The sequence below is a fragment of the Crocodylus porosus genome, unplaced genomic scaffold, assembly GCF_001723895.1.
Source record: "Crocodylus porosus isolate Cpor-Errol unplaced genomic scaffold, CroPor_comp1, whole genome shotgun sequence".
Lineage (NCBI taxonomy): Eukaryota > Metazoa > Chordata > Crocodylia > Crocodylidae > Crocodylus > Crocodylus porosus.
This window is the reverse complement of record NW_017728906.1, coordinates 130,982,863-130,993,912: the sequence shown is the minus strand read 5'-3', so window position 1 is coordinate 130,993,912 and position 11,050 is coordinate 130,982,863. Positions and strand designations below refer to the sequence as shown.

The 11,050-nt window shown below is 41.3% G+C and overlaps 1 long non-coding RNA gene across 1 annotated transcript in view; it reads right to left on the bottom strand.

Moving 5' to 3' along the window:
* Positions 1 to 1,828: 1,828 nt before the first annotated feature.
* The window catches only part of LOC109306140, a 12,686-nt gene continuing 3,464 nt past the window's right edge, over positions 1,829 to 11,050 (bottom strand). Inside the window, exons 2-3 of the long non-coding RNA XR_002099868.1 lie at positions 7,737 to 7,742; positions 1,829 to 1,897 (exon numbers count right to left, since the gene is read on the bottom strand). This is a non-coding gene — a long non-coding RNA (uncharacterized LOC109306140). The remainder of the gene's footprint in view (positions 1,898 to 7,736; positions 7,743 to 11,050) is intronic.

Below are 11,050 nucleotides of genomic sequence, written 5' to 3'. Positions count from 1 at the left end.
CAGCTGAAATGAATCCTGGTATCAGCAGTGCACCAGAGCTAGTTTAAGTCTGCCAGTAACAAAGACCTGGCTTGCCCCAGAGATACAGTAGCAGGTTTGGATCTAGCAGGAGGGTGATCTTCTCCCAGGCTTGGCTCCCCATTCCTCCCTGTGCCCACTGGCAATAAGAGAAACCCATTTCTTCCTAGTATGCCAGACAATACCAGGCTGGATAGTGCTGGACACACAGCAGGGAGGGCTTGGGTGCCAGACACAAGGGCTTCATGATGCATATCCTTACAGATAGATGTACGAGCTGTGGTGCCTGGTGCTAGAGTCATTGTTGAGAGGGGTAGGGAGGGGACACAAGACACAGCAAGCTCCAGCCCTGTTCAGAGTGGGTGAGGTCATAGTAAGCATTGCCATGTGACTGCTCAGGACACATTCTAACTTTCAATATAGCGCAATAATGCTTACTATGATAGCAAATAAAGTGTGTGCTACATGTCCCATTCAATAAGGCTCTGTGATGACAATTAGAAACAAAGAATAACTTTGCACAGATTACTTGCTGTTTGTGAATGAAATAGCTGCTTTTTTTTTCTGAGTAACTGTAAAAGAATTGTTAAACAGATTTATGTGACCGAGTACTTGAATTTTAACAGTATCATCCAAAACACAGATATGACTTCAGAAGATGACTACTGCGGAACCAGGGGTATTCATGGGGACAAATATGGAGGGAAAGTGGGCACTGCAACATGGATTGGATCAAAATGGATCTGTACTTATGTTGGTACCTGGATATAAATATGAGAATGGCCAGAAAAGATTAAAAAGAAGACAGCAAGGAAGGATGAGACAAAACCACAGAAGCATTGGTAGCATGACCCTGAGAAAAACCTAAGACAGAGAGCACTTTTAGCCTACTGCTGTGGGGGAGGAGGGATAGAGGGTTGGTTGGAGCTGTGAAAAAAATAAACTATCTCCTATCACTTTATACCATAGTAAGGAAACAGGAGTTCATCTTGAATAAACAGAATTGATTTGATAATAGCCTTTAACTATCTGAAAGATGGTTATAAAGGGGATGCAGCTAGGCTGTTCTCGGTCGCAGATGCCAGAACAAGGAGCAAAGAGCTAAGCTGCAGCAAGGGAAGTTTAGGTTGGATATTAGGAAAAACTTTCTCACTAGGGGGGTGGTGAAGCACTGGAACAGGTTACCTAGAGATGTGGTGGAACCTCCATCCCTGGAGGTTTTTAAGACCTGGTTCAACAAAGCCCTGCCTGGGATGATCTAGTTGGAGATGGTCCTGCTTTGAGCAGGGGGTTGGACTAGATGATCTCCTAAGGTCCCTTCCAATTATAATTTTCTATGATTCTGTGAATTACATGAATAATACCCAACTCCATCATTATTTGCTTCTTCTAAAGGAAAGGGCTCCAAACTGTGGTTACCTGCTTACAGAACCAAAAAACCAAAAAAACTAAAAACCAAATCCCAGCAATATAAATTCCCTGAATCCTCAACAATAACAAGAAGAATTAGAAAAAGAAAAAGATAGTTTTTGTACTTCTTAGGTACACTGTTTGGCAGCCTTCTGTCTCCACATATTGTAAGGGAATATATATATATAACATAATATAACATATCATGGCTGGCAATCCCTCAATTCATGGATGATTTCTACCATGGCTCATTGGTGGTTCTTGAGGTGACTTAAGAGTCCAGTCCTTGAGCCACACATCTGTCCACAGAAGCTGCAAGAGGGAGAAAGCCATAGGCTGGGATTTTCTCCTTTTCCTTCCTCTGATCTCTCTTCTCTGCTTCAATGGCAAGATGCTTTGCCCTTCTTTGAGAAGGCAGTTAGACAAGATGACCTCCTCATGCCCCTTCCAGCCCTAATTTTCTGTGATTCTATGCTTCACCTGGAAGTGGGCTGCCACTTGGTTGAGGTTGCTGCTGTCTCTCGACGCTACTATGCTGTCTGACTCTGTGCTTTTGGCAGCCAGCAATGACCCTGTGCTGCTGTTCTTCAGATGATGTTGTTTTAATGGACACTACCCAACTGAATTTGGCAAATGTAACAAAAATAGCAGTTGAAAAAGATGCTGCTGCATCTTTTGGCAGTGGCACATAGTTTAGATTTACTATCCCATCATGCTCCTCTGCTTTTTTAACTGTTATTACCACTACTACAAATAAAGAAGGTTTGGACCCATGGTCCCAATCTAAATTTGTCCCTTGCCCCACTCAAGTGGATTGTGTGCCTAAGCTTGTTGTGGCCCTAGGCAGGGCCACCATAAACACTTCAATAATGGCAATACAGGCACTGAAGCTTCAGAGGAATAGTGCCAGTTCAGTTTGCTCCCCTCATTGCTTTCAGAAACCCATGCCTTCAGCCTGAGCTCTTTGGATAAATGAGTTAACTTGCTTAGGGGACACTATTTGTGCCCTTGTATAGTCACACCTTAGATTATCCTTTATGTTATTTTGGAAGAGCTTTCTTTAAATCATATTAAAATAAATAATTATGCCACCTACCCCTTCCCAGCCTGCTCCCTTCTCCCGTCTACAATTAAACAGACTAAAATATAAAAAGTCTTTTCTTTAAAAAAAGAGAAAAATGAGATTCTTTGGGCAGAAATAGAATTGCAGTGTTGGCTTCTACAAACAGGATGTTAGTGCATAAAAATAAAGATTTATGCATTGCATTGAGGTAACTGTATGCCTAACCACATAAAAAATCAAGCCTACATATAAATTGCAATAGCTAGTAACTTGAAATTGTCGCAAAGTAGGTTTAGAATAAGTATCAGGAAAACGTCTTCAATGTCAGAATGGTAAGACAGTGGAAAAGACAGTGGGTAACTGCATAGGGAATTGTGGATTCTCTTTCATTGGAGGTTTTAAGAAGAAGATTTATAAGTGTGGTTTAGGAAATGTGATGCCCGGAGTGTGCTGTGAAAAGCAAAAACTGGAAGCCAGAAGACACCCACACATGCATCACTTGGAGATCACGAGAAGAGCCCTGTAGTCGAGAGCAAATGGAAATTGGAGAGGACCATGTTCAGCAGCAGGAAAATGAACCAACTGGATTGGTTATGAAAAAGATTAGAGGTTTTGGAATAAGATTATGGAGGGGACAGGATGATGCAAAAGTTAATTGTGGTCAGAATGTTAGATGCATGGACTTGGTCCCCAGTGTGTTTTCTAGAGTGGGTATTTTCCATGCTTTTGGTCTTAGCAAATAATCACATGGGAATAAGAAGGATTTTTTCCCTTCCTGTTGCTACAGGGTTATTTTAACCTTCCACAGGGGCACTGGGTGTGGGCTGCAACCAAGGCTGAGGAGTTTCATTGGACTGTACTGATGCTTATGCTAGGACTGAAAAAACCCAAAGGCTCCTTGCTAGAGGGTCTTGCTCTTCCACTCAAGGTCATATAAATTCCCACATAGGAAGGAACGTGACCCCAACAGCCAGATCTGCATGGACTTTGAGGGGATTTTCTTCCTCTGTAGTGAGAGCTATGGTCAAATGTTAACTACTTCCTTCTATCCTTGCACTGGCAGGACATTGACAATACCCTCGTCTCCATGCTTATCTGTGGCAAATTTATAGTATTTTTAATGTTTCTACCATTGTTCCTGGTAGTTCTACAAGAGGGTTGTTCACAACATTTTAAGAATAGGTTAGATAAACACTTTGCTAGGATAGTGCAGATGGGGATGATCCAACCTGGAGCAGGCAGTTAAACTAGCTGACTTTCTGCTGTTATTTCCAGCTTTACTTTTCTCTGATTCTATGATATAACTCAGCAATTTTAATAGTGTGGATTCATATATAGTGTGCATATCACACACCCCTAAATAAGACAGAGACCTTGTTTTTGGACAGCAGAGCAGAAAAACAGATTTTCCCAGAGTAAGTCTTCCTGGAAACATATGCTGCTTGTAGATGTTAACAACCCCCCGCCCCCCACCCCCCCCCACCAAATTGTGCTTTACCAAAAGAAGCAATGAGTTACTTTGACCCAGCTCCACACCATCTGTACATATTGGGCATTTCAGCAGGGCTTTTTGGTGCTTTTACCTAAAGCTCAACCAATCCACTATTAGATAAAAGTGCCAATAAAGCCCCATTAAAGCACTTGATCTATACAGATGTTGGGCAAGCTGGGTCCAACTAACATGATGCCTCTTCTTGGCTTGTGCTGGACTTGGCACAAGAGTGCAGAGAGTTTAAAGTGCCACTTTGTTTTGTTTTTTTAATGTCTGCAAGCAGCCATAGTGTCCAAGAAGGTGGCATCCCAGGAGACAGTCTTGGTGAAGCAACAAGGACTGCTTTGTGTGACACAGCAGCAAAAAGGCTACACCCCAGACCTCTGTAAGAGCAGTATCAAGACTGTTACTTATTTAGTGTAAATTATACTTTATATATAATGAAGTGTTGTTTCCAAATCAAAACCCTCATCAAGATACTATACACTGAATGCAGCAGCTCACTTATTCTGAGCCAGCTCAAAGAGCTTAGACTAGAAGAGGATTAACACTGCCCCTGTTCTTTGCAGTCCCAAGTAGAAGTGGCAGTCATCTGCTGGCTTGCTTCTATGTCTCCCTGCTTCTATTTAAGCTGCCCCTCCTAAGATACACATCCCAATTTTGGAAGGGTGATTTTGGAAGGAAAAGTACATGTGGTATGTAAGTAAATATGGTATATGCATATGGTATATCTTCAGTATAGGGGATGCCCTATATTTAAAGGTGTGATTCCTCCTCTGAAGCAGAAGAGGTAATTAGCAGCATTAGTCTGAAGTCAGTCAGAAGGCAAGATACATACACACCTTCATAGACTAACTAAATAAGATATATAGAGAGAGCACAAGCTTTTGTGAACTCAAGTTCACTTCATCAGATTCTGACTCCTCCAAAGCAACCATATAGCACTCTTTGTGAATATCTAAGAACTCCATTTCCCTTGAAGCAGAGTTGTGCAGTGATAGCTAGGAAACCACTGTGCATTCTTCTTTTCCATTCAGTACCCTCCTCCAATGTTCTAGCTAGAAAATAAATTTAAATATGCTTCACACCTGAAACCTATTGAGACTACAAGCTCCTAGCTAAATAGAGACGAGGTGCCTACTCTAGTTACAGAGAAATATTTTCAACAAATTATAGTAAACTTTAATACAAAACAGCAAGTCATGCATAAGTCCACTGTTTGCACAGCTCTTCAATTCCCATATGTACAAAACATGTTTTCATTTAAGTAGAAGGTGGAAGGAGCTACCGGATTGGTTATCTTGGCAATCAGCTGAGACATGCAACCCTCTGGAGTTTACATGCCCTAGCAAAACCTGTATCGTGTGGTTTGAATAGAGCTCTAATTTCTATTAATATTCATGTATATATGTAAGAGCTTTTATGCATTTTTACAAAATAATATGGAAAAGGAAAGATTTACAGAAAAATCAATGGGTAACATAGATCATCATACAGGAGAAAAATAATCCACTGTTCTCTGTTCATTTTTGTAAGGTTCTAATTTTGCATTTTTAATTTCTTAGGCATTAAATATATTAATAATAAAATGAGAACAGGTGTTTTATTATGAAGTTAATTCCCATTCTCTAATGTTGTACGTCTTTATTTAGTTATTGCTTCCTTGTATCCCCAGAAGCTTCTTCTACATGTTCTTAATGAGCATTTTGCCTGGTGACCTTACAAAGAAAGTTAAATGCTCTAAAAGAAAGCACCAGGTTGTGGTCCTTAGCCTATCTGGCATAGATACTCACCCTAGTCTGTTACCTCCTCTCAGCAGAGAATTCTTCCAACTGGACCTAGCCACATGCCCACTCCCTGCCACCAGAGTGGCCAGCCAAGGTCAGCTGACCTCTCATCTCTTCCAATATGACCCAGAAAGTTCATCTCTGTACCTAGGCTTCTGCACCTTTCGGTTAGTTGCTACCTGACAGGCCTTTTAGATATCTGACCTGGTTTGTTCCCAAGCCCTAAGTTTGGCCTGACCCAATTCTGGTTTGAATGGCCTGACTCATCTCTTGACCTCATACTCTGCCTGACCTTGTGGATCTCTGACTCAGTTCCATAGATGGATTTTCTAGCTTCTGGCTTCCATCCAGCACACTTCCCTTGGCTGCTTCTTCTGACCTTGGGGTAACGCCCAGACCTGGCTGCCTATGACCTGGCATAACAATAGGCATCCTAACATAAAAGCCAAAAGACCTCTGTAGCAGGCTAAAAAACAAAGGAGGGCTCCAGTTGGATGTAATAGTGACTATAATATTGAATAGATTTAATATTTGGGAAACAGGAGGAAAAAGAACAGCATGATGTCAAACAGAAACAAAATGTTGATAGATACATACAGACTCTTCTGTCCTAAGGTCTCTGTCAGACTTTTAGCTAAGGATGGTATGGGATCTGATGCATGATCCCAACAATTGTGCTTCTTGCCATGGTACATATGCATGGCAGGAAGTGGTACTGTGGGACTGGGGATCAGGTCTGTACTGTGCCACACTGCCAGTACAGGAGGAGGCCAGGATTATGGCAAGTAGGCAACCAGTCAGATGATCCTCTACTCCCAGACTCCAGAGTCTATGTACCAGATCAGCTGACTGCCACTCTAAGCCTCAAGGGCACACCTGAGCCCTTGACTCTGATGAACTTCCAAGGCAAGGAGCCTTAATCAGATTCTGCTTCCAGACTCTTGGGTGCTGCAGACCCCGATCACATGATTTGTGTTCCCAGCCTCCAGGGCATAGTGGACTCAAAGGCTTGATTGTGCCCCAGAGGCTAAGAGCACAGATAACCTGATCTGCACTCCCAACCCCTGGGGCAAAGCTGATCCCTTGTCTCCAGCTTCACCCCAGATGCTGGGAGGAAAGATCCATGGGCTGGAGATCCCAGCCTTCAGGGCACAGTGGAGCCCTTAACTTTACCTGTGCCACCAAAGCTGAGAGCACAGATAAGCTGATTGGGGCTCACAGCCCCTGGGGTCCTGTGGAGCCCCTAACTCCACTATACCCCAGAGGCTGGGAATTCCAATAAGCTGCAACTCCCAGCCATGGGGGCATATTGGAGTCAAGGGCTGTCCTGCACTTCTGTGGCTGGAAGCAACAGCTGAAACACAGCTCCCAGCTTTGGGGACACATCAGAGCTCTCAATTCTGATGTGTCCCCAGAGACAGTAGTGACAGTCAGCTGATTGGGCTCCTAGCCTCAAGAGCACATTGGAGGCAAGGGCTTTTTAACCTCTTGTTAGATCGTTGGTGCTTCCAACCTCCAGAGGTTGGTAATCCCAATCAGCTGATGCCTGGGCACGTGTGCAATTTAAGGTGTGTGATAACTAGGGATCTTGGTTTTCTCTGATAAAAAAAAAAATCCCCAATTTTTTAATTAAAAAAGTAACCCCAAATCCACATTTTTCTGTGATTAAAATGAAACACCACTAATACATATAATGGTTTTCCATTTTAATCAGAGAAGAATGTGGATTTAGGGTTACTTTAATTAAAAAAAGTGATTTTTTTTTTTTTTATCAGAGAAAACCAGGATTCCTGGTTACCACACACCTTAAACTTCACACATGCCCAGGTATTAGCTGATTGGGATTCCTGGCCTTGGGAGGCTGTGGCTTATCCCTTGTTTTATGAGCCATTCATTAATGTGTGGCCAAGTTACTAGTTAACAGGACTGCTTGCAGATGTTAAAACCAAAAAACAAGGTGCTTTACTTTAAACTTGGCATGTTCTTGTGCCAAGCCCAACACAAGCCCAGAAGAGTCAGCATGTTAGTTGGACCTGACTCACCTGACATCTGTAGAGATTGGGAACGTTAGTGGGGCTTTTTGGCACTTTTATTTAATGGCTGGTTGAATTAGCTTTATCTAAAAGCACCACAAAGCCTTGCTGAATCACCCAATCTATACAGATGCCGCAGAGCCAAGTCAAAGTAATGCACTGCTTCTTCCAGTAAAGTGTGTTTTGTTTTGTTTTTTAATCTCTTCGAGCAGCCTATGTGATTAGCCAGTTAATCATGTTTTAAGTGTAATGTCTGTCAGGGGCCTAAAAGTGCTAAGTTTTAAATTTGGACTATTTGATTACCCTGGAGCATAAAGAGGTTAAAAACTTCTTCCTTTTCTTATGGCCTTCATAGTTTCTCAGAACTTGAGTCCACTCTGTTCTACAGTTAGTGAAAAAGGAGAAGTGGGAAATGATAAATTAAGCTTTATTTCCTTAAGCCATGATGCTTTTTTCCTCTAGGTTGATTCTGGAGCAATAAAGAAATGAAAAACTCCCATCCCTACCACCAGCCCTTCATATGGGGACTCAATTTACTCTACCATTCTCCATAGTATAGGGGCAAATAGAGCCAACAGCACATTAGAAAGAGGTACAGATGTCTTCCGAAATCAGAATTTTTCACACTTCTATTCAATTAGGAGGTAAAATGTGAATTCTGGCTTCTAAAATTTCTTGAGATGAGTTTTGTTTGTTCTTACTTACCACATGTAGATACAGAGTGATTTAATTAATTCAATTAAATTAGCCTGAGTTTAAGCCAAAGTAACTGGACCAAGAATTGTAGAAGATGTTCACACAAGTATGATAATAACAGATTCATAAGAGTATTTCACTTTTTAGCTGTTTCCAAGAGTGACTATGGTTAAAAGAGGTTGTAAGGTGTTTTCATTCAGTGGTTACTATGTTGTTTTTTCTGGAAAAAAATGTGTCCTCTAAAATATTGGATAGCCTCCACAAAACTAGCAGAAGAATCAATCTATGAATTACAGAACAGCAAGTATAACTTCAATAGCTAGTAAATTGTTAGAACATTTATTAAAGCAGTCTATTTGTAAGTGCCTAGAGGAAAGCAAGGTGATAAACAGTCAGCAACATGTACTAGTTGCAAACAAATCATGCCTTCTAACTTAATTTCTTTCTTTGATAAGGCTTAGTGAATTAAGGGCATGTTTGAAATGCCATAGATCTCAAGTTTGATAACTTCTATGCTATAGTTCCACAGAATATATTCACCTGGGAATGAAGGGGTAGTGTCGGTTGAAATGCTACATTCTGAACACACCATTGGCTTAAAGATTGTGATAATTACTGCTTTTGCCAGGTTCCACATCAAAATGGAGAGAGTATTGACTGGAATCTAAATGCTATCTCAGCTAAACAGGCCAAAAAAAATTTTCCATTTTTTCACCAAATATAAAGTAAAATATTATCCCATCACCTAGTCTTCACCCCAGTTGAAGGAAATGCAAATAAAATACACTAAGAGAGCCATCTTTCTCAGAGCTCCTGCCAGGGTGATTCCCATGGCTTACACCAAATTTAGCTGACTGCTTTCATATGACATCAGATCAGCCAGCTCCATATGAAACAGTTCCCCAGTTGATTAGTTATGTTTTAGAAGGGCTTTTTGCAGGTCTAATTAAGAGAGATACAAAAATGTGTTTTGAAATCATGTAAGTGCCTTTTGGATCTGTAATAAGGTTTTTTTAAAGGATGTGGCATTTCTATGGGGGTTGTTTATTAATTATTAAAACTATTATTAAAACAAGGCAAAAGCTTGCCTTGTCATTTTAAAAACTTCAACATTTTATCATTAAGGCAACCACTCAACCATCTCTTCATCCTCTCCTCATAACCACACATATGCAGACACACATTGTGCATCGTTCTCTGTCATAGCGAAATGTGTAAAAATAATAACAATTCTAAATAAACATACAGTAAGCTCTATAAGGTTGCTTACATATAGATAGTTAGCCAAAAGGAGCAGCAAGATGCTCAAGACAAAAACAAAACAAAACAAAAAGAAGTGCTACATCTCCAGAAAAGTCTTCTTAGATATCATTGCTTCTATTATGGACATTAGGGCTGTGCAAGACATTAGGGCTGTGCAAAACAGCACTGTTTTGTTTTGACTTCTGTTATGCCATTTCAACAAGACAGTGTTCCATTTTGAGTTTTGTTTCATTTTGAAAGCACTGTTCCATATTGTTTTGTCAAAACTGTTTAGCTAGTTCAACATTTCACCCATAGGCTATAATGGGGAAGCACAAAACTGCCGAAAACTTTGTCATTTATTGCCTGATTTGGATGAAACTTGCAGAGAAGGTAGCCCCTTCTGAGGCCACCATATTGTCTGTTGTGGAACAAATTCTTAAGTGCCTGACTGCACGGAAAATGGGAGTGCAGGCATCTAGTGCAGATCTGTGTACTTTTAGGCAGCTAAAAGTTTAAGGCTCAGGACTGCAGTATCTTAAGCCCCAGCATACATCTGAACAAGCCAGGGAATACCAGTGAGAAAGAAGATTGGAACATTTACAAACACCCAGCCCATCAAAAAGGGCTATGAAAGTACTTCAGGACAGGCCTCAGCAAGATGAGAGTGAAACAGAAATTAAACTGTATCCCTGTGATGGACTATGGGTTTTATATTGATATTTCTGTGGACACTGTGTTTATGCTGCAATAATGTTGGTTCCTTCCTGGCTAACTTCTGCAGAGGGGAAATAATTGATTAGAGACAGTGAAGCAGGAGACTAGATGGCATGTGGGACGAGATGAGATGGACCCCTAGCATCCACAGAGACTGGAATAGCTTTCTTTGTTGACACCTCAACAAAAGTGAGATGACCCACTTCTGGGAGACTGGAAAAAATGCTGAATGGGACAAGTAGAGATGAAGACAGAGTATGAACAAGAGCTTGTCAGACCTTGCAAGGGGAATTTGGAGGAAGAGAGAAACAAACTTTGATGCTCTGGAGAGACTGGAAAGGGAACAGCTATCTTTGGGGGTGGTCTGACCTGTGCAGACTGGACTGGGGACAGAAGAACTGCTTAACCTCTGGAGGAGGGCAGAGAAACTCTGGCTGGTTGGCCTTGGTCCAATAAATACCTTTATTTAAGTGCTGCATGAAACTTTGGGTTGTGTGGGTCTCCCCAACAATAGATCAAGCCACATCATTAACGATGTGGACATTGGAGTTAGGAGTGGACTGGCCAAGTTAGCCGATGACACCAAACTTTG